This window comes from Erpetoichthys calabaricus, chromosome 16, assembly GCF_900747795.2.
Source record: "Erpetoichthys calabaricus chromosome 16, fErpCal1.3, whole genome shotgun sequence".
Lineage (NCBI taxonomy): Eukaryota > Metazoa > Chordata > Cladistia > Polypteriformes > Polypteridae > Erpetoichthys > Erpetoichthys calabaricus.
Window position 1 is genome coordinate 40,368,882 of NC_041409.2, and position 25,114 is coordinate 40,393,995.

General features: G+C 38.8%; 1 protein-coding gene across 1 annotated transcript in view; it reads right to left on the reverse strand.

Moving 5' to 3' along the window:
- Nucleotides 1-25,114, reverse strand: part of LOC127525837 (sodium/calcium exchanger 3-like) — a 211,658-nt gene that overhangs the window by 140,861 nt on the left and 45,683 nt on the right. The window lies entirely within an intron of this gene.

Genomic DNA, 25,114 nt, shown 5'->3' on the forward strand with positions numbered 1-25,114 from the left:
ACCGTGTGATGCTGCAGGGAGACGAGGGGATTTTTGTTTCCCGTATAGCCCGGAAGTACTCCCAAGTCACGGGGATGGAGAAAAATGCAAGTCTCCATCTGACCCGGAAGTGCTAGTGAATCACATGGACAGAAGGACAGGAGCATTTCTGAGTCAAGGACAACATAAAGGACTAGCCAACCCGCGGCGTAGCATATGCCGCATAATTATGTATTGATGGGTGAACACTTCCTGAAAGACACAGTTGTCCAAATGGGGTTGGTTTTGAGGATACGACTGTAGGTGAATGAAAAGATGGAGAGGGCAACATACAATACAGCGTTTTACACACTGCATACAGCGATTCACATCGAAGCATAGACACTGCTAAGACCATGGGATACCCCTCGCAAACTGTTTTACATGCTGCATACAGCGTTTCACATCCGCGACAAACAAATTGTTTTACATGCTGCATACATTGATTCACATCCGCGACAAATATGATTCTTCTTAGATGGTCCTGTCGCGTCCACCCTCGCTCTCGAAGCATACAAACTGCCTGGTCATGTGCCCGCTCGCAAGAGCAACTGACAGAGACCCGCTCACCAACTGTAAGACCATGGGATACCCCTCGCAAACTGTTTTACACGCCGCATACAGCGAGCCACATCCGCAACAAACATGCTTCTTCTTATGGGGTGGATTTGAGGATACGACTGTAAGGGAACTCTGGACAAAGCAACATACAATTGTCCATGACTGAAAACTGGAGGACCGCCGCCGTGCCCCCACCTCCCAGAGCGAGGGACAGGGCTGGACGGCAGAACAGGGTGTGAGGGGAAAGACGGCCAGTAAGGACGATGTATTGATGGGTGAACAATCATCTCTTAGTCATCATTCAGTACACACTGCCTGCTCATGTGCCCGCCCCCAACTCTTCACCTGAATTGCTTTCGTCTGTGTACAGTCCACATGCACTTGTGAGTCACATTGACTATTCATTTTCCAAACACTGCCTCAGTCGGTTTCGCATCTGCTACAGTCCACATGCACACCTGAGCCACGTTGACTTTCATTGTTCTTTTTGTCCGGGACGGGTGAGGTTTCCCGTGTGGAGTCTAATTAAGCCAAAGGCTCCACACCTGGTGGTGCCCTTCCGTCAATTCCTTTAAGTTTCTGCTTTGCAACCATCCTCCCCCCGAACCCAAAGACTTTGGTTGCCTGGCGGATCATGGGAATAACGCCACCAGATGGCACAGTTTATGGTCGGAACTACGACAGTATGTGATCGTCTTCGAACCTCCGACTTTCGTTCTTGATTAATGAAAACATTCTTGGCAAATGCTTTCGCTCTCGTGCGAATTGTTGGTGAGCGGGGCTCTGACGTGCGTGTGCCATGGTCAGCTGCTTAGTGAATTGTTGGTGGGCGGGGCTCTGTGAAATGGCATGCGTGGCTCCATCGTGCGTATCACATGGTCTGTCTTGCATGCTGGTTCTTGCGTGCCCTGGTCGACAAACAAACTGTTTTGCACACTGCATACAGCAATTCACATCTGCGACAAACATGCCCAGCAGGTCATGGGAATAACGCTGCTGGATCGCCAGTCGGCATCGTTTATGGTCGGAATTACGATGGTATGTGATCGTCTTCGAACCTCCGACTTTCGTTCTTTATTAATGAAAACATTCTTGGCAAATGCTTTTGCCCTCGCGCAAATTGTTGGTGGACGGGGCTCTGTCATGCGTGTGCCATGGAGACGAAAGCGACTTTCGTGGTGCTTCTTGCCTGGAGAGCGAGGGTGGACGCGGGCCGGGGAATAAGGAGTATTGTGTAGACAAATGTTTTCCGTGTTCCTGCAGGACCATCTAAGAAGAAGAATGTTTGTCGCGGATGCAAATCGCTGTATGTAGCGTGTAAAACAGGTTGCGATGGTGGATGCGGTCATGCGTCGTAACCGAAAAGTCAACGTGGCTCAGAGGTGCATGTGGACTGTAGCAGAGACAAACGCGAATGATGCCGTGTTTTGTGAGTTGTCGCGTCCGAATTGGTGGGCGTGGCTCTGTGAGTTGTCATCCTATCCCATTTGGTGGGCGTGGTTCTGTCTTGTGTGCTCCATGGGTGTCTTGCTCGCTGGCGGCTTAGTGAATTATATATATAGATTGGTGGAGATCCAGCAAGCTCAGCCAGAGTTGGGAAGGATTGCGACGGAGCTGCTGGAAGGAAAGGAGAATTATTGTGTTTAATAGTGTGCATTTATTAATAGTGATTACTTGTTTATGGTGGTGGAGGCGCTTTGGGGCACTTTTAAGAAGAAAATAAAAATACTTCTGGGTACTTTTAAACCAGTGTCTGCATCTGTCTGTTGGGTTTCACTGGGCAACAGTGCCCTCAAGCGTCCGCTTATTGACAATCATTATTAATACCAGATATTGTGAAAAGAATCCAATAGCAGAATTATGTTTTAAAATATTTGTCCCCATTTTTTCAATGTTTCTCTCTCTCTTTAAAAATAGATAGTTGAAATACATATTCTTTTTGTTCTTAACATCAGCCATATCGTACATATTGCATACCAGGGATTTTTCCTGCCTTGCCTTCAAACCTGCTGGGGTAAGCTCCAGGTTCCTGCGATCCTGCCCTGATAAACAGGTTTAACTAATGTATATATTACTCCTAATCTCAGATGCTGTCTCTGTTGTTTTGTGCCCGTCCATACTCCTATTACCTACTCTTGCTCTGCTCATTAAGGGTTTACTGTTCTAACACATGGGCTATTCAAGTCTCACTGCACCTAACCTTGACACTACATGCTTGTTTTTCTTTGTTTCCCTCAATACAGCTAGGTGAGGTCTGCACACTGATTCAAGCCTAAGAGTCAGGACTGCAGGTGGCAAAGTTCTGTCTATAAATTGTTTGTGCCTGAGATGGAATCAGAGACCAATATGGCTGGTAGAAAATAGCAAAGCCCAGTATTTGAGATTTTTGAATGCAATATTGAAAGCATTCGTTATAAGCAATTTGTCATTGGAGCAGGATATGTTGTGTGCTGTAGATATTTAGAGTAAAAAACCCTCACACCTTAAAATTCACCTAAATTTCATTACAAATTGGCCCATTCTGGGCAATAAAAGGAAAAGTAAAGTGCCAACAGTGAGCACAGATTTGTTCAACACAAATGACATAGAAAATAGTTTTAAAATTATAAAATTGTGTAAAATTGTTCATATTCAGTATCTGGTTTTGATTATGCTTGTTTTTATCAGACCAAAACAAAACCAAATAGTAAACTGTGTCATGTAGTGTAGTAAGCTTCCATTAACATTATACTCATATCCAAACTTGTTAAGTGTACAGTTCTGTCTCATTGTGACACAAAAACTAAACTCCATAGTAGCTCTTTAACCATACTATAATTACTAAAACTGAAACTAATATATATAAAAATAAAATAGAAATGTCTTTGTAAAATAAAAACTAAACTAAAACTAAAAATGCACGATAAAGGAAAACTAAAACTAAATTGAATTTCCAAGTAAGGTCAGAAAAAATATAGAAATAAAAACTAATATAAAAAGGCAAAACTATAATAACCTTGCTGTCCACTGACAATTATTAAAAAAGACATTTTTTTTAATCTAAAGATACCACAATCACATCATTATACTATCCACATACAATAATGCAGCTTTGACATATATCTGTTTGCTTTAAACAACACCACCATTACAAATGCTCATATTTTATGAAATGTTTATACCTCTGAATAATGTCCACTTACTCTAAACAGATGAGAAAGTTAATATTGTTGGTCTCTGGATTGCTAATTGGTAATTGATAATCAGAGATTGTCAGTGTTTTCTATTCGGTAAAATTCATACCATTTCAGAATGCAAGAAATTGGTTAAAACCAAAAAATCAGCTTTTAAACGATGGAACAATGTAACCACAGAAAAAAAACAAATGTGGTTTACTTAATTGTCATTAAGGATATGCAGGAGCTCTTTAACTACATTTTGCTTCTGAAAACTTACAAAAATATACTAAAACTGATCTGTCCTTGTTTTAAGCAGGCTCCGACTAATACCTACTTTAAAGCAAAATGAAGACTTTGACAACACTGGTCGGACTATACACACACATATTTAGCAATGACACCTGCTGCATATAAACACAAGGCAATATCAATGGGTGATGCCACAAGTCAAGTCAAGTCAAACTGGGGAGCATGCACTGATACAGTGTGTTGCTACTCCCACTATACAACGAAACAGCTCGGTATCCTGGTTGGCAACCCCCCAGGCAGATGCGCGGGTACAGTCCCACCCTCCAGAAATGACCCTCTATCTGCCGCAGCCAGGTGTTACATGGGCGACCCCTTAGCCTAGTCCAGCCACTCGGGTCCCCAACAATGAGGATCCTACGAGCTGTATCACGTTCGGGGAAATGTGCCACATGGCCGTAGTGCCGTAACTGACGCTCCCTCACAATGCAGGTAATGTGCCTCATTCGGGACTCCAAGAGCAACCGCTCATTCAACACAAAGTCAAACCAACGGTACCCAAGGATTTTCCGGAGAGACACAGTACCAAAGGAGTCCAGTCTTCGTCTCAGATCACTTGGTAGCGTCCATGTCTCACAACCATATAGCAAGACAGGAAGCACCAGAACTCTAAAGACTTGGACCTTCGTCCTTTTGTATAGACACACCCCTTTCCAGTGACCTCATGACCCCCATGCTCTCCCAATCCATCTACTGACTTCAAAGGAACAGTCACCAGAGACATGAATGTTACTGCCAAGGTAAGTAAACCTCTCGACAAGGTCGACACTCTCTCCGTAGACAGACACACTGCTGACAGCTATGCCTACGAGGTCATTAAAGTCCTGGATCTTGGTTTTTATCCAGGACACTTGCAAGCCCAGACACTCAGACCCCTCGCTCAGTCTCTCAAGCGCCCTGATCAGAGCCTCCATTGACTCCACGAACAACACAGCAAGTCAAGATCAGTGAATCTTTCTTCACCAACAGATGCCCCACAGCCGCTGAACACCAAGATCTTGCCCATCACCCAGTCCATACAAGTATTGATCAGAGTAGGAGCAAGAAAACACCCCTGATGAACCCCAGAAATCAACTGGGAAAAACACTCTGCACAGCACTCACAGTAACAGCGTACACGCCACTCATGATATCCAGCAACCTCGAGGGGATCTTGCAGACACATAGGATGTCCCACAGGGCAGCTCGATCAACTGAGTCAAACACTTTACGAAAATCGACCAAGGCTGCAAAGAAACTTTGCCTATATTCACGTTTGCGCTCCATGAGAACCCTCAGCGCCAGGATGCGGTCGATGGTAGACTTCTTAGGCGTAAAACTAGACTGTTCCAGTCGCTCGTAGGTGAGCAAGTGATCACGGATCCTATTGAGGATGACCCTAGCAAGGACCTTACCCGGTACCAAGAGCAGTGTTATCCTCCTGTAGTTGCCGCAATCCAGGCGATCACCCTTCCCTTTCTAGACAGGGATGACAAGTCCCGTTTTCCAGTCAGTTGGGATGATGCCAGTCTCCCAAATGGAGGCAAAGATTTCTTGCAATGCCAGGAGGACAGCCTTGCCACCAGACTGGAGAAGTTCACCCCGGATACCACAGATCCCTGGTGCCTTTCCTCCCCTTAGCTGATTCACCACCTGTGCAATCTCAGTGACACTGGGTGGTTCACAGCTAATTGGAGGATCAGCCTCAAGAATTGTGGATATCTATCCAACGTCCTAGCCGAAGGATCAGCTTTGAACAACTGCTCAAAGTAGCCAGCCCAGCGGGTCACAACTGCAGTGTCATCCATGAGGACCATTCCATCAGCCGCCCTGACTGCGACTCTCCGAGGAACAGATTTAGATGTGCGTAATGCTTCGATTCCTCTGTAAGCAGGACGTGGGTTGCTAGACCATAGATGGTGCGTCACTTGCTCACAGATTCCTCTAACAAATGCCTCTTTATCTTCCCTCAGAGTCTGTCTCAGTTCCCAGTACAGACCAGAGTTGCTATTGAGCTGTGCGCTGCGATTCCTCTCGATGATATCCAGGGTGCCATGCAAGATGAAACACCTCCTTCTGGGAACACCGGTAACACCAACACAACCCTCAGCAACCTTCAGGGTCTTGTCATGGAATGTCTCCCACATCACATTAGGATCGGCAGTTGCCACAAGCGCACAGTGATGCCACAAGCACAGAAATATAAAAAAACTGTATGGGAAACACTTTAACCTTTTCAGCAGACACATCTCAGGTAACAGGTCTTAAGCCTAAAAGTCTTGGTAAGATCAATAGGAGCACAGTTTATTTTGGGAAAGCTGAATGGCATGTTGCTTACAGAGACAGTACAACATTTGATTCCCATGGGAAAATAACCCTAAGCTTTTGAAAATGATTCAGTAACATTCTGAGAGTAAGCAAGGTACTTTTGTGTGTGCATGGCAGAGGATATTGGTTGTCTTTAATCAGACTTTTTTTCAAAAAGAGTTTTCTCCTTTCAGTTGCTGCTTGTTTCACAAATGGAGCTTTCTCTCAGTGTAGTTGTTGCTTTTCAAACACTTTTGTAAAGAGCTGAGCTTAGTTGCAAAAATGGCCACTTAAATGGAGCTCTGTCTTTTACCTGCTGGACACTTTTCAAAGAGCTCTGTCTATCCTGCAAGAAATCATTTTCTATTCATTTTTGATTAAGGGTACCATATATAACTTTCAACTGAAGTTAATAAGTCATTTTGGAATTGTCACCTAGGACTGAATGAAGACTGCATGAACCCACCCAGGTTGTACAAAGTGATTGTAATGGATGGGGCTCCGAGTTATGATGTATTACAGTCTTAATAATGAAGCCATCCAAACGAAATAAAGATCACAGTATTCCTGGATAAATGTACGAATGAATAAGTCATGGTGCTAATTTATTTGTGAATGAACTGGATGACCGTGAGATTAGTGAAGGTCCCAGCAAGATGGGACAACCTGTCACATGTCAGCATGCAGCATGGCACAAACTGAATTGTTTTTTGGCAATCGAGTCATTTCAAATGGACTATGGCCACCTTATTTCCCGGTCCTGTCACCTCTGGATTTCTTCCTTTGTGGTGCTCTGAAAGGAAAAGTATACAAGAACAAGCCTCATACATTTTAACAATTACAGTGAAACACTGAACAGGAAAATGCTGCCATCACCCCTACATTGCTTGCAGATACCTTTGCCAATATTGAGTGTTGTATTGAATGCTGTGTACCTAATGTGATTTGATCATTTACACATCTATCAAGGTATGCACTGTATTTATTCTGTTTCTAGCGCTTCACTATTATGTGAGTAACACATCATAACTTGGGGCCCGCCCATTCGAATCTCCCTGTATAATTCTTTGTATTGCTTGTATCTGCTGCCACTTGTTTTTACACAAATAAATATAATTCTTAAGTGAAAGTTTAAATTGATGTCTTTGCCTGATTGCTATTGGTGTAGCCAAAAAGCTGGGCTGTTCATTCCTTGTATAGCTGTGCTACCTTATCGGCATACTAGGACACTCTTATGAAGCCCTCTGCTGGTGGTAAACTGGGTGGAAATAAAGGTTTGGAAGTAAAGACAGCCCCAGTGAGTAAGCAGCCTGCCATTAGAGGTCCCCAGGACTGAATACACAGGGTTCATTATGAACAGTAAGACAGATAAGAGGTTGCAAATAACATTTCTTCCTATTCCTAATTAGGAAAAGTCCCAAAGACATTGTTTGGTATCTTTCATGTTAGGTGCATCTGACAATGCAATATAACAAACACAAAGGAAAGGGATAAAATGTAATTTTAAATCAATTGAGCAATGTAATAAAAAAAAAACCTTATTGTCATAACCAGCAAACAAATAAAAATAAAAGTAAATACAACACAGTACTGAAATGCAGAGAGACAGACACAAATTGCAGAAACCTCTTTGTGGTGTTAATATCTCACAGGTCTTCAACACCACTGGCCTGAAATAATTTGTCTAATCATGAAGGACTCATGTTCAGATCACCAAGAATTAAGAGTCTCACATTTCCAAAAGATGAGAAGAGTTGACAATCTTACCACAGTGCAAGCCTCTTTGATATTTGAGCAAAACAGCCATTAAAACAATGTGATAATTCCTTTTGACAGCACATACTGACCACTTCGCCATCATATTGCAAGACCAAACCACTAAATTAAGGGCTGGTGCCTCATCGACAGTCTTTTTAATTACCTTTAACCCAAGGTGCACAGGACAATAAATCTATGTTTGTCATGTAAACTGTGACGCAGTAGGTCACACTCACTATACCATGCCATAACATATTTTTTTTACCTTAGAATCCTCCCTTACTTCTGTTGAGGTATCATGCCTCATCTGAACATTGATAATGTTTAGAATCAAAGACATTATGTCCAGAGATAAAAAGCTTTTCCAAATCGTCCATGTACTGTGAAATCTCAGTGGTGCATAAAGAGAGCTTGCTTTTCAAAGTCCAAGCTGATGGAGCTAGACCAGAGAAAAGAAAGATGATGGCAGCTAAAGGATGACAGGACTCATAAATGATTTCTCTTGTCTCCTGTTTGTAAGTGTGCTCCACTGCAGTGACCCCTGTCAAGACAGCCTATAAAAATCAACTGGGACACCAGCTCTGGCACAGAATTCACTTTATGGGTCTTGCATCCCCAACACCTCTGTCTATTCTGAGATCCACAGTGACATTCTGACATGCTGTTCTGCCCAGATGCACACATTTCTTCTTGATTACAGTAGACACCTATTTCATCTCACTCACACATCCACAGTTGTTTGAGATTTTGACTCTTTTTTTCTATAAATATGAATGTCTGCAGCTACCATCATGTCTTATGTTACAATGGCAAATTTCCTTTGTATATATCAGCAGCATTCAAGCAAAATACAGATGAGCCACAGCTTCAACAACTCATGTCTTTTTCTTCATCACATCACCCAAATACACACACAAACGCACACACGGAGCTGATAAGCTATCCAAGAGGCTGTCAACATTGAACTGAAAATCCCTCATTGGAAGTACATACTATGAAACATTTTCAACAATTGGTTTCTAGGTTGTCCTGTTTTATTATCAGCAAGGTATTTCATATTGCATAGGAAACACATGGAGTAGAGTCTGCATGCCTGTGACTTATTGATCTTTGTATTCTGACATTTGGCTAAAGATTTTTGGTGCTATCAGTTAAGTGTAGCACCAGGAGACACAGATAAGCATCATTCTGTAGTTAGAAACTTATCTGTAAGCTCATTAAATTTGGTTGTAGCTGCAAAGCATTTATTCCACTCTTCATGACACAGGCCTACTGTACCTATAGCCCTTAAGGACAGTGGGAAAGTCCCTTCACTGCTTACATAAGGAATGGTACCGAACGCGAACATTTCACAATGTTGTCTAGTACAGTGTTTCCCAACCTCGGTCCTGGGGGCACACTGTGGCTGCAGGTTTTTGTTCCAACAAGCTTCTGTTTTTAATTGGACTCTTGAGCTAATTAAGTGGTGTTTTTCCCAAGATCTGTGGGAACAATATAGAAATTAGAAAGTTAGGTAGAAGTTTGGTAAAAAAAAAATATATACATACTGTATATATTAAAATGTACCAAGCAGTTATATGGGAATAATGTATTTTTTTCTTTTTAACAATATTTTCATCTTGATTTTCATTCTACTTTTCTAGGTGTTCTAATTATTTAATTAATCCATTATTTACTAATTAGTGGGTCTGATGCTAAAGTACTTGCGGCCTTTGATTATTCAATGTTGTTTGCCAGCGTGCCTGCTCTGCTCATTTTTAATTGTCATTAATAAGATACAACAAAGGGGGAAAACTGCACAGAGAAAGGGCAAAATATAATGAAATCAACTAAAGAGAGTTCAGCATTTAAATCTATAGCAAAAGCAGAAATATTTCTAAATGTCTTATAAATGTAAAAATCATGCTGCTGTGCTTTTCTGAATGTAAAATAAAAGAAAAATAATACCCGCTAATTAAATGAGATCAGTGTTATTAGGTGTTGTCACTGATTAGGAATCTGGTTGGAACAAAAACATGCAGCCACAGTGTGCCCCCAGGACCGAGGTTGGGAAACACTGGTAGACAATATATGGAATTATAAATCAAAAATTGCTATTTCAGCTCTGTTACCCTTTGGAAATCACCTAAACTTTTTGATCTTAATTTCTCGAAAAACTGAAAATATTTTTCCACAAAAGCATACCAGTGAAGGGCATTAAAAATAATTTTCTTGTTGTACATATAAAAATGAACTTGTAAAAATGATTACACACTATGTATCCTCCCATGACAGTGTGTACTAATTTAAAACTTTAATAAACTGCTACACTTGGAAGCCAACAATTTGTGAAGATGGAGGCCAAGATTCCATCTCCCAGCACATATTAAGTAAAATTAAGTCTCCTACTGTTTGTGTGTATTTTAGCACAGTAATAAACTTTTTACATTGTATTACTATATTAGTGTTACACTCAAACATTACCTTAATCAGGTAATCTTTCCTAGCAGGGATACAAAACTGATGAATTCACAAACTACAACACTCCTCATGCAATTTCAAACTGGAGAACAGAGAGCTGATCACCACTGCTGTAACAGGAAGCTTTTTCTATGTCCTATTTTTGCTTCTCAATAAATTGCCAGTGCATGCACTTTACAGCAGCAAGGAGACCTGGGTTCGCTTCCCGGGTCCTCCCTGCGTGGAGTTTGCATGTTCTCCCCGTGTCTGCGTGGGTTTCCTCCCACAGTCCAAAGACATGCAGGTTAGGTGTATTGGTGATCCTAAATTGTCCCTAGTGTGTGCTTGGTGTGTGTGTGTGTGCCCTGCCCAGGGTTTGTTCCTGCCTTGCGCCCTGTGTTGGCTGGGATTGGCTCCAGCAGAACCCCGTGACCCTGTGTTAGGATATAGCGGGTTGGATAATGGATGGACGGATGCACTTTACAGTGTGAGCATTTATAGATCAGCATCTATCGATACACCATGAACTACAACCTGTCTATTGTCAAATAATATGAAATTTACAGCAAGAAAAAAAAAACAGTTTTTGTTAGATAAGAATGTATATTATACAGTTCAGAGCCAGCCTATTTTTGATATTACTCCCAAGTTTCTCCAGACAATGTTAACTAGCTCTTTATAAATGCCCTTCTAAAGCTATATTAACCACAGTAACATGAAATAAGATAACATAAGCCACATTTTACAGTTGATGATTCTACATCATAATTAATAAATATTTATTGTAAACAAAAGTTACTTTATACTATGTATGTTTCAGGTTTTGTACATTCATTGAAAATAAACATTTTTTAACTAATGCTGCTTTGGAGGTATGACCCTTCAGTAGGGTAGGGGTAAACAAGTTTAGGGATGTGCCATACCTCAAAAGCAAAAGAACAAAATAAAATCACACCATTTTCTAAAATAATTTTTAGAAAGCCTTTGAGAAGGTACCACATGAGAGGTCAGTCATTAAACTAAAGGAAGTGGACATTCAGGGTGGCATGTGTAGGTGGGTACAAAATTGGCTTACACAATGGGAAGAAATGGTCATGGTGTAAGGAACCTTTCCAGAATAATACAATGTTAAAAGTGGTGTCCATCAGAGATCAGTTCAAGGGCCAACTGCTTTATTTTTAATTCATTTATAAGTGTTCTTAATAAGAGTATGAATAACAATGGTAGGTGATACCAAACTAGGTGGAATGGCAGATAATGCAGAATCTGCTGGAACATTACAGGAGAACTTAGACAGCATACCAACTTGTGCAGATTTGTGGCACATAAAATTTAATGTTAATAAATGTACACCTTATTAGAAGGGCCCAGAAGCTGTAGTGGACTGGTCACTATCTATATCAAGACAGCTGACAGAGGCTATAAAGTAGGCTAACAGGATATTAGGTTATATCTCACCATGTGTGTAGTATAAATAAAGGGAAATTGTACTTAAGCTATATAGAACACTAGTGAGGTCTCATTTCAAGCACTGTGTGCAATTTTGGATTTCAAATCACAAAAAGGAAATAGCATTCAGTTATGAAGAAACACTGAAGGAGATGAACTTTCTTAGTTTAAGTGAATGGAGTTTAACGGGTCACATTATTGAAATTATTAAAATTATGAAAGGTAATATGGAACCTGTAAAAGAACAGATTTTACACCAATATTGGAGTTTTTCTTCATGCAGACATCCATAGACACACTGAATAAATTATCTAGTAGTGTGCCAATGAGTAGTACTTTAAGGAATTAAACAAAACTCAATTTGATTTTATTTTGGAAAAATTAGGCAAATATATCTTAATAATGCTTTCTTGTGCTGAATGGCCTGTTCTTGTTCAAAAGTGCTCTAATAACGTAAAACAAAGCTGGCCACTATGGATAAAATGAGAAGTCAATGAAATGACACCTTTTATTGTCTAACTAAAAAGTTTACAATAAACAAGCTTTCAAGGCAGCTAATGCCCCTTCTTAAGGCAAGATAACTTCTTATAACTTTCCGGGAAATTCTATGTTTGACAAAGACAGAGAGACATGTGGAAGACTTAAACATAACTTTAACTTTTATACTTTGACTTTTATTCCTAACATAACAATGAGATATTCATTTCACATAACCTAAGCAGGGCGGCACGGTGGCGCAGTGGGTAGCGCTGTTGCCTCGCAGTTGGGGGACCTGGGTTCACTTCCCAGGTCCTCTCTGTGTGGAGTTTGCATGTTCTCCCCGTGTCTGTGTGGGTTTCCTCCCACAGTCCAAAGACATGCAGGTTAGGTGGATTGGCGATTCTAAATTTGCCCTAGTGTGTGCTGTTTGTGTGTGTCCTGCTGTGGGTTGGCATCCTGCCCGGGATTGGTTCCTCCCTTGAGCCTTGTGTTGGCTGGGATTGGCTCCAGCAGACCCCCGTGACCCTGTGTTCAGATTCAGCGGGTTGGAAACTGGATGGATAACCTAAGCAAAATGGTGTTTTTGTGACTTCAGTGTAAAATTGCCTTTTATGGTTCCACTTCAACAGGCTATTTTTTAGCTAAGCATGTTAACATTATTGTGCACAATATGTGCATTTGTGTAAATATCTGTGACAGAGAGAAATAAACTAAAGGGAAAGAAGGGAAAGTGTGTGCTAATCTTTCTTAACCTGTTCTGGGTACTTTTCCTTGGTCAATTTTTCAATGTATCTCTTCAGTGTTGTTTTGTTTATTGTGTTCCTTTGCCACAAACAGAACTGACCTCCTTCTGACACCTGCCCGGCTGCCCTTTTCAGATTTTTCAAAGGGACAGAGTCCCGGTTTGTCTTAAACATATGGCTTTTTGCAGGGCCCGACTGGGAAGCTTATTCAGGCCGGGAATCCCAAGTCTAACACAGGCCACACAATACACATCATTTTTCTTGTACAGGCACAGAGTCAAAAAAACAACAAACACAATTTTTTATGAATGAAGAAACAGTAGATTCAGCTTTTGTACATATATTTCACTTTTAAATGTCTCAAGGTTAGTCTCAAGACAACCTCTGATAAAGTGCGGAACAACACTTCATAAATGTAAAACACTTCATAAATAAATAAGCCATGTTGTTCTATAACAGGGGTGGCAAACTCCAGTCCTGGAGTGCCGCAGTGGCTGCAGGTTTTCATCCTAACCTTCTTCTTCATTAGTTTTTGCTGCTAATTAACTTCTTTTGCCTTAATTTTAATTAACTTGATTCAGGGCCCTTAGTTTCTTTGTCTTTAATTAGTTGCCAAACAATAATGAGACACAAAACAAGGTGCCACATGACCAGCTCACCTGTGCCCATCACATAATATCTGAAAATAAAGAAAAGTAAAGGTCTCAGTGAGGTTGATGTCTCAGGTCCCCAAAACATTTTGACAATGTTCTTAGAAAAAACAGAAAATCAACAGTTATGGAAATGTCTGCTGTGTCAGAATGAGAGCAGCAACAAGCCATAGAATTAAATAACGAGTTTAATTAACAGCAAGAATTGGCTTCTCATTAAGAAACTGGTTGGAGTGAAATTAGTTGGAGTTTGAAGCCCCAATTTAACTGGTCAACTGTTAACTTGTTTCACATTTGATTTCTGTTTGGCTGTCATTTAATGAAGAAAATAATTAATTCAGAGCACTGAATTCTTAAAAACAGGGCTACTAAAATGAAGGAAAAAAGAAGTTAATTAGCAGTGAAAACTGGTCACTGCATGAAAACATGCAGCCACTGTGGCACTCCAGGGGCCTCATGTATAACGCCGTGCGTAGAACTCACACTATAACATGGCGTAAGCACAAAAGTGGGAATGTGCGTACGCACAGAAAAATCCAGATGCAGGAATCTGTACGTACGCAAACTTTCACATTCTTTCACTACATAAATCCCGATCAGCGTGAAAAGTAACGCACGTGCACGCGCCTTCTGTCCCGCCCCAAGTCCTCCCAGAATTACGCCTCTTTGAATATGCAAATCGATATAAATAGCCTTCTGAGAAAAGCACGGGGGAAAATATAAGAATTTCAGCGAATACCAAGTGGAGGCAAAGGAAAAACGTACTATTTGTTGGTTTAAACAGTGGTATAATCAACAAAAGGAAGCTGATCGAGTGACAGAGTGTTGGACAAACTCGAAAGCTCAAGTTCACAAAGTCGCACAGTGCCCGAAATAAAAAAGAAATCACATATCAAAGTCGCCGTGAAAAGGCAAGTCGTAGCCCATCGTCTGAGTGTCATATGAAAGCTTATTAGTGTACAGACAAAAAAATAGGCACACAGTGGGAAAAAAGCACGAAATGTCAACTTTAATCTCGAAATTTCCACTTTAATCACGTAGTTTATTTTGCCATTAAAGTAGAACATCATAAACTTCATCTTAAAATCGTTTAATTTACTAGTTTCTCAAATCCCGTTGTAACTAAAGTAGGACGTTAAATACTTTGTTCTGTATTTGATCTTCTTTGTGCTCTGTGTGTGAATCACTACCTGCTTCTTAAACGGGCTTTCTCTTTCTCCAACAGGGCACATAATCCATTACATTTGTGATATTACAGCTCTCTGAATAATTAAAATACTGAGATGTATACGTGATATCTTTTTCATGATGATAGGAATGAAAGCATGTTATTAAACATGGGAACTCGGTGGAGCAGTGCTTGTTCATATCTCACGCAAGAGGCTTGCTGCGCCATGCGCGACCTTCAATGAAATATTTTATCACAGCAGTACTGTCTCTTTCAAACGTACTAACCTCCAATTCCTGTCCTTACTTTTCTTTCTCCAAATACCCAATCGCCACACAATCAGCTCTGTAATAGACGTGAAGCCATCTGTAAGCTTAGAACATCGATTCTTCAAAACTTTTAAGGAACATAGAATAATTAAGCATGTACTACGAAGATGTTTCAATCTTTCCAGTGTCGCGTCAGCGCAAGAATACAACGCAATGCAGGAACAATCGCTGAACTAGCTAGCGCTGCGGCACCGTGTCCTCACATGTTTAATTATTAACAATACAGATTATTTAAATGAAGTTAAAGTTTTATCTGTATAATATAATCAACATATTTTGCTGCATTTCATCTTAAAAATGAATACCGTCATCATATGTAAATACGCGCTTTATAAAGTGGCGCAGGTTGTGCAATATTATAACTGTAGTGCAAGTTTACAGTGAGGTAATTGTACTTATAAGTACAAACAGTTCTACAAGGAGCACTTGATGGACTGATTGAGTGCGTTTATAGTTCTTGGGATGAAACCATTTCTAAACCGCGAAGTCCATACTGGGAAGTCTCTAAAGCGTTTTGCCATGGCTCTGGCAGCGTCTGCTTCATGCTGTATACCGATATTTCTCTTTCCGATCAGCTGCTGCTGTGATTTACCACTCAGATTCAGTGATATAAATACTCCGAGTGGTGCAGTGAGAGTAATATGGAAAAAGATGATCTGCTGTGGCAACCCTTAACAGGAGCAGCTGAAAGAAGAAGAAGATGCAGTGAGAGTTACAACACTAAAGCAGTTATGGTATTTGGAATACTATGGCTATTCCCTGGACCATTATATTGCTGCAGGTTAATTACAATCAGATGCATTACACTAATAAACAATATGCAGTTAGTTTCAGTGTATTTATAAAGCCGCGTCAGGAATGTGGAGCTAAGAAAGAAAGGGTGACCACACAGGAACAGTAGCACTGTGTTGACGCTGGGTCCCGCCAGTCTGCAAAACCGAGCGGAGAAATTGCGTACGCCAAGGTATGAGTTACCGTGGAAATGTGCGTGGCTTTACGCCAAGTTTAGGTTTTATACATCGCGATTTGAGCGTGGAAACGGGAGTACACAACATTTCTGTGCGTACGCACCGTTTATACATGAGGCCCCAGGACTGGAGTTTGCCGCCCCTGTTCTATAATATTTATATCAAAACTTATCAAAACAAATGTACAAAAAAGCACTGAACTACAAAATGTAGTTGTCAGTGGAATCCACAATGCATAGATCATGTTTGCAATTTCAACTTTGAGTCTGGAATCTACACAGCTGAGCCACTGTCAGCGTCTGGATGGTAATCCTGAATACTCTTCCACAAAGTTTGAAGTGTTGGTCAAAAAAGAGCACTTTGAATTTCTTTAGTAGACAAAAGACTCAAAAAATGTGCTCAGTGCCACAGAATTCTGTCAAGCATTTTTTTACAGAATGCACTTTTGTGTAGCCTATTCAGTCAATCTGTCGTCTTTCAAGGTTTAACCGTCAGAGCACGAGAGACGCACTTTAAAAATATTAAAATAAAGTAAAAACAAAACACCTTCATTAACAAACTTATCATGAAATAAAGAACAGGTACATTTAAAAACACAAATCATTCCACTCACATACGTGTTTCATTAATAAAAAAATTAAAAATTCCGTGTAGCCTATTCAGTCACTCTAAGGGAAAAAGAGAAAAAAAAACGTTAAAAATGTGACCATACACTATACTTCATTAAAATTTGAAACAAAAATAAAACAAAATAAATACACAGTAACAAATACCAAAACCCATACAATATTCAAATATAATTCAAAGTATATTATAAACTTTTAAACAATCTTCATATATAACTTTAATCACAAAAGCACCAGACGTATGCACCTCTCATCCTAGCGCTCCTACTTAACTATCAGAGCACGAGACGCACACAAAGTCAAAACTTGACTTGAACAAAAACAAAAACCATCCAACCAGAAACCAGAAAAGAAACCCTCCAATGTTAAACCAAAAGGATTTGTGCCCACTACAGAGCAAAAAGAATTGCTTGATTTATAGTATAATACTTCTTATTGCGGCTCCAAAGAACAAGCAACAGACAAGTAAAGAGGTGGTGTGTGGAAAATGCAAGACTTGATAGCATGAACAGGTATTGTGCACAAAGCACTAAAGGGGTGGCAGCATTGCAGGGTTAAGTACACAAAATGCAAAAAGTGGCAAAATTAACTGGTGACAGGTACAAAATATGAAGGGTGTGCCACACAGGACACTAGGCTTAAACTGGAGTTGTGTTACAAATGTAAGAGGGATAAAACAAAGTAATATTGCTGTAAGATGGTTTCTCATAGTCAAATGCCTGGAAGGTTAATTGAGTGAAAGGACTTATCTGTAGTTAGGCTGACTAAGGAGGCTGTCCTTTGCTATCATGTAGGACAAGACACAAGTTTGCATTTTATGGATTATAGGTGACTCATAGCTAAGATGGTGGCTTTGTAAGATAATTCACAAAACACACACACACCCACTCAAGTCTGATATTAGTTTGTTTCCCCTGTGTTTGGAGTTTGCAAGTGACCTTGTATTCTTATTCCTAAGACTAATGACTGTGAAGTTCCAAGTAAATGTAAGTATGATCATGGACATGTAATATCAATTCATATAGGTCTAACTTCTGCTTTACATAAGTTGCTCCCCATAACATGCTTTTACTAATGTACATTTATCCTGATTATTCAGTGGTGAACTTGGAATAATTTTAATGTACACAATAACAGAGCTAAAGCAAAACCTGGTGTCCTGGTGTATATGCACACAATAAATAGAAGCTATGATTTTTACAAGTTACTGGTTGTTTGACTACAGCAGCACTTTGGCAGGAAACAAATGTACAGGAGACATACGTCTGTGCTGATGGCAAGGTATAACAAAAAAAATACATTATATTAAGATTTTATTACTTTTATATATCGATATGGATACATGTTATAAATGTAAATCTGTATAAGTAAAAAAGACCTAAATTAACTTTGCTAATCTTTAACTTTTATTTTGTGGAGCCTATTAATGCTGCCTCCTTTGAATTTTTCTTTCAAACATCAGTTCAGAGCCATTGTAATACAAGCAATGGTGCTGTTTCACATTAAAAGAAGTCAAACATTTACTTTAGCAAAGAACAAATGTCATTTTCTCTCAAAGTAGTCAGAAATTGCAAACACAGAGATCAAGCATCTCTTGTTTTGGAACATTATGGTTACCTTGTTAATTGTAGTGATGAGCAAAGGACCATAGAAAATGAAAAATGTGGTGAATCCAAAACCAAGGTATGTTTCACATTATGAGACCTGTATATTGTTAAAGCTGTACAAAAAATAAAGATGCATCAATGTAAGCATCTGGATCCCATCACCATAGAAGAAGTCTATGTAAATAAAGTCTAATCTGTCAGACAATTGTTTCCTTTGAAAATATATCATAATGAAGAAAAGCAGAATGCTAAAGGACCTAATTTGGTTGCATGTAAGATTCGCACCCAAAAACTACCCAGTTTTCCTTGTTTCCACAGCCAAAAGAAAATAATACTAGTAAAAAGCTACTCTGTAGATGCAAATAGCATAAAGTCAAGACCATTGGATTTCCTAATTCTCCACTCATCATCGCACCTGTATCATATGCTAGTCGGTCATTTAAAAAAATCTGGTTATGCCTCCAGATCTTAAAACCAATGTGGATGCTATTCAAACTATTCCCTTTCACTACTAGAACAAGCTTTGTAAACAACAACTGGTGCACATTCTTATTAGCAGGAAATTGGTTTCATCAAGCAACCATGGTAATTAAACTCCATCAGATGGAAGCGGGCATTGACAAAGGTGATCAGTAGAATTCTTTCAGTGAATCAAATACCCATATAAAATGGGGCAAATTAAGGGAAAGTTCATTAAAATGGACAGCAAAAGCACTTTTTCTCAAAGAGGACAATGCCTCATCATTAAAACAGAGACATTAACAGTTCTGAACAACATAGGCATTAGCTAATCAAACAAACCTGATAAAATGAAGGTCCCTCTCTCATTTGTAAAATTTCTTAGATTTGACTAAATATAGTTGATACTTGTTTACTGCTTTAAATATTGTATAACTGTATTGTTTAGTACATTGGCTAATATACATAAACATGGTTTTACATTCTTGGTCTAGTTACTGTCTGAATTTTTCTTCCACATCCTAAACACCTGCATGTTATATTACCAGCAGAATTTATATTTGCACAAGAAGGGTGCTTGTGGGTATGTACATGAGCTTTGTGATGGGACTAGTAATCTATTCAGGATATGCTCATGTCTTGTGCCTGATGCCTCTCTGGACTGGAAGAAGCAGATCCGGGAAAAATCAATGATTGTTACATACACCAATAAACAAAAGTATCTGTGCGTGTCTTTCATGCACTTGATTATAAGCTTTCAGTACTCACTCTAGAAACATACTGCCATTCCATTTGCACAACAAATGCTCCCATGCTAGAAAACCAGAACACAACTACTGTTCAAAAGTGAGACATCACATGCTTGCTGCTTTAACAGTTAGATTTTTTTATGGAACAGCTCAGTGTATATTATATTAATAAACAGCAGGCCAAAACTCTTAATTTAATCCTATTTTTAAATTACCTGAATTGCTTCTTCATCTGCCCCAAAAAAGTACTAGGCCTTTGAACGGTTAAGTTTGGTATTTTTCAAGTTATTTTTTCACCATCACAATATAAGTTAATTTGACACAAAAAGGTTAAATTCTAAAATGAAGCATTTTTAAATTTTAAAAATACCTAGCCTGCTTTTGCCTTTTATGGATGTGAAGGATATCAAGGTCCCAGCATCAAAACAAAAGCCTTAAAACTAACTGAATATATCCACTTTGAAGCAGAGAAGGTTTCTTGATTTAAGAAGACATGCCTCCCATGTTTCTGAGGCATGCTCATGACAACAAAAGTAAAAAGTAAATAATAAATTTTATCCCAGATTCCTGGTATGTTTATCTCGAGCTAAGGATACATTTCCAGTTCATTTGTCCGCTCACAGCTGGTGTCATGGGTAAAGTATTGACATACTCCACTTAAATCGCCAAATTTCCAAAGCTTCTAGAGCTTTGTCTCTACAATTCCATTTGTTCTCTTTTATATATTTTTACTGATTTTAATTTGAAGCAAATAACATTCCTTACAATCAAGTCAAACTTGACAAACCAAAATTCAACCCCTACCCAAAAGAAAGAGAGGAGAGCCAACAACCAGAGCAAACCCTTAAAAAAAGTAAGGAAGGAGGAGTATCCTTTTCCCTGATATAGAAGCTTATTCTAAAATGTTATGGACGATCGTGTCATATTTAAAAAAATTTTGAACAGATCATCTAAGTGAGAACTTCATTTTTTCCAATTTCCAATTTTATATAATATAGACCATCAGTTACCCACTGACTTAAAAGAGGTGGGATGGGATTCTTTCAATTCAGGAAGATAAGTCTATGTGCTAGTAGTGAGGTAAAGGAAATTACAGTTTGTTTGTCCTTCTCCACTTTAACCCCATCTGGGAGTCCACCAAACACAGCTGTTAATGGGTTAGGAGTGATTGTGATACCTAGGCTGTCTGATATGCAGTCACAGATTTTTGTCCAAAATGATGTTAATTTGGTGCAAACCCAAAACATGTGACCCAGTGAAGCTACAGCTAGACTGTAACAGTCACATTTTGAATCTTGCCCTGGATATATTTTGGAAAATGTTAATTCAGCGGGTTAGACAATGGATGGATGGAAGTTGAATGATTGAATGCTTTGCATATATGGAGCTCTAGTATTCTGTGCATGGCTGCCTCATTTTCTGAAATATTAAGTGAAAGGTCTTTTCCCCACCGTACCCTGGGATCTTTGAAAGGAAGGGACTTTAAAATGTTTTTATATATTATAGAGACGCTATCTGAGTATTCAAGACCTATCAGTATTTCTTCTGGAATAGAAATAGATGGGAAGTGAAGAAAATTGGGCAGATTCTGTTTAGCAAAGTTTCTAAAAAAATAGTGTTGATGAGAAATTAAATTTGAAGCTTAAATTTGAACCTTTAGCTTGTAGAATGCAAAGACATTATCTACATACATCCATCCATCCATCCATTATCCAACCCGCTATACCCTAACTACAGGGTCACAGGGGTCTGTTGGAGCCAATCCCAGCCAACACAGGGCGCAAGGCAGGAAACAAACCTTGGGCAGGGCGCACACACACACATACACACCAAGCACACACTAGGGACAATTTAGAATCGCCAATGCACCTAACCTGCATGTCTTTGGACTGTGGGAGGAAACCGGAGTACCCAGAGGAAACCCACACAGACACGGGGAGTACATGCAAACTCCACGCAGGGAGGACCTATCTACATACAAATCTGTAAATGTTTTAATCCCAGACATTTTCCAAACATTAAATACTGTGTATATTTGAGAGGGTAGAACAAGGTGGTTAAAATTCTCTGTCTTAAAGTGCCTGCTACATTGGTTCCATTGGTTCCATATTCTGAGTGAATGAATAGCAATTGAATTATTAATGTATTTACTGGGGCTGCAAGATTTAAACTCTATTGCAGACTATGCTTGTGTATATTCATTGATTCGTGTTGATGTCCAGATCTTCATGGCCTGTATATTTTCCACTAAGTAATAAAACAGTATCATCTCCAGACAGAGGAGCAGCTTCAACAACAGACTGCTGTCAATGTCCTGCTCCACTGACAGACTGAGGAGATCGTTCCTCCCCCACACTATGCGACTCTTCAATTCCACCCGGGGGGGTAAATGTTAAAATTATACAAAGTTATTGTCTGTCTATATACCTGCATTGTTATCGGCATTGTTATCACTCTTTAATTTATCTAAATTTTTGTCTAAAATTTAAAGTTAGGTTTTGCCATGCCCCCTTCTGCTTTAGGTGGTTGTAGATTTGCCCTTTGGTTACATGGATGTTTTGAATTCCAAATAACTGATTTTATGATTGAACCTAATTTCAAAAAAAATATTTGGAATATATTGGGAAGCTTTGAAATAGAAAAAGAAGCTTGGGAAGGATGTTCATCTTGACAGTGTTTATTCTCCCTGCTAATGTGAGATGGAGGGTACACCATCCATAAACATCTTGTCTAACTGTTTCCATGCGGACAGCAAAATTTTATTGGAAAAGAGCTTAATATGTACTTGTGATATTTACCCCTAGGTATTTAAACTAATCTGCTCAGGGAAGGTGTCAATTTTAGTATTGTGTGATAGAGAGTTCACTGGAAAGAGCACACTTTTATTCAAATTGACTTTGAGTCCAGTTATTTTTTGAAAACCTGCTAGTGCTTTTAGGACTGCTAGCACAGAAAATTTTGGGTCAGATATATCCAGTACCGTATCATCTGCATATATTGATATTTTCTGTTCAAGTCCTTCTCCGATAATCCCCTTTACCTTTGATGCATTTCAAAAGTAAACAGCCAATTGCAAAAGCAATGGTCATAGGGGGCATCCTTGTCAAGTACCATTTTTAGTGTGAAGTAGACTGAAATACTGTTTTTAATACAAACTGAGGCTTCTGGATTAGTACAGAATAGTTTGATCTATGCACATATGTTTGGGCCAAACCCAAATTTGTGCAATTTCGTGAAAAGGTAGTCCAATTCAACTATATCAAATGCTGTTTCTGCATCCAAAGATAATAATATATCTGGGGTGTTAGATTTTATTACATTAAGCAAATGTCAAAGATTAGAAACTAAGTGTCTGCCTTTAATAAATCCAGTTTGGTCTTGTGATATTACAGAAGGAAGCACTTACTCAATCCTTCTGGCTAGAACTTTGGCAAATATCTTAATGTCATTATTCAGGAGTGAGATTGGTCTGTATGATGCATATTGTAGAAAGTTCTTATTTTTCTTAGGAAAGATGGTACCACCAAGGCATGAAAGTTCATGATGTTAGCAGGTGGCAGCAGACAATATCTTAGTGATATAATGAAATATGTTTCAGTATAGTGAAAGACTGTGTGCGATCATAAGTGTGAAGTTTTTCACTGAATATTGTCTAGTTTTTACAGAACAAAGACAGCAATTCACATCTGGGTATCAACAATGAATAATTTCTATGACAGCACTTGGAGACAATTTTTGGAGGTGAAAAGTGTATGCTGGGGCTAATAAGGTGCAGTGGAGGAAGATAAACAGTGAAGTGAACAATAACAGTTTATCTCCTTTTAAAATGACTAAATCTCACAATAAGTGTCTTATTTTTTGCTTATCATCCCTTCCTAAAACAAAGCATGTACATACACAGTTTTGCAATACATGTGCAATCTCAAGATGTGGATCAATACCTGATAATACTTTTGTCTTGAAAAATTGACATATTTGGTAAGTTTTAATGTATTCACACTGGCACCTTATGACAATTCACCTCCATTATAAAGTGTGAACAGCAAGCTAAACATTATTTTAAAATTTATAAAAAATGCTTCATTCTAGGACACAGTTCCATATGTGAAATTAATATATACCTCAATTGTGAAAAAATAATAATAATGACCTGAAGAATGCCAAACTTATTGTTTAACTACAAATAGCAATAACAGTTATACAAACCATTCTCAAGCTATACTCTTTTTCTCTCTCCAAATTCTGGAACCTATCAGTAGAGGTCCCTGTGAACTCAAATCCATGCGACACCATTCTGCTACTTCTGTCAAAAATCTGTTCCCTTTGAGACTAGGATAAAAGTTTTATACATATAGAAGGCAGTTTTTATATTTTTCAAAGACCATAGTGAACACTGGCACAGGATTTAGATGCACTAGGCTGCACATTATGATCTTTTTTTACCACCCATTAAGTAAAGCTTTAATAAACAGTTGTGACATTGTTCAAGAAATAAAATTTTGGGACAGGATCTGGAGGAACTGTTTTCTTAAATTACTAAAGAAATATTTCTATGTGTTATAAAGTATATTACAATAAGGATAAACATTTATAGGATATATCACTGTTGGAGAAAACATTCTGTGTGAATTAGAGTTTCTATATGTGCCTGTCCTGTGTAACTAAGACTTTCTGTACCATCTAGATCCAGCACATTTACCATGGTGAAGATGAGTATAAATGAGATCTAACTTTTTAACTGTAGGGTTATACATACGAAATACATACTGAATAATAATCTGTTTTACTATTTTTGGACCTTTATTTTAGGAATATATAGGATGTGTTATGGATTATACTATTTACTGTATCTGTATATTGATTGATGATAACTAATGTATTTCCTAACTGTGTTATACAAATTATCCTGCCTTTATAAATTAAATGCTCTCCCTGCCTTCCTCAGACTTGTACGGTGAACTAAGCTGTGGATATGCACGGCTCCCTCAGGCTTGTTGTAATAAAAAACATTTATCTTGGAAACAGAATGGTGGTATTGACTGCTATTTAAAAGAATTTGTGCAACAAACACAAACTACACAAAAGTGACTTATCTTTCTATTAAACAAGATCAAATAATATGTACAACCACAAAAGCAACAAGACATTATATAGTGTAGCTTGAATCCAGCAGAAGAATAAAAAGAAGTACTTTTTTTCGCCATTATCTGTGTTAAAAGAGAAACAGTACATTAAAAGTATGTTACCAACAAACTCCCCAAAACAATAAAAAAAAAATAAAACCATACATGGCAGACAGCTGATTTCATAATATAGCACTGTTCAAATCCAGGAGGGTCACAAGGGATGAAAAGCACACA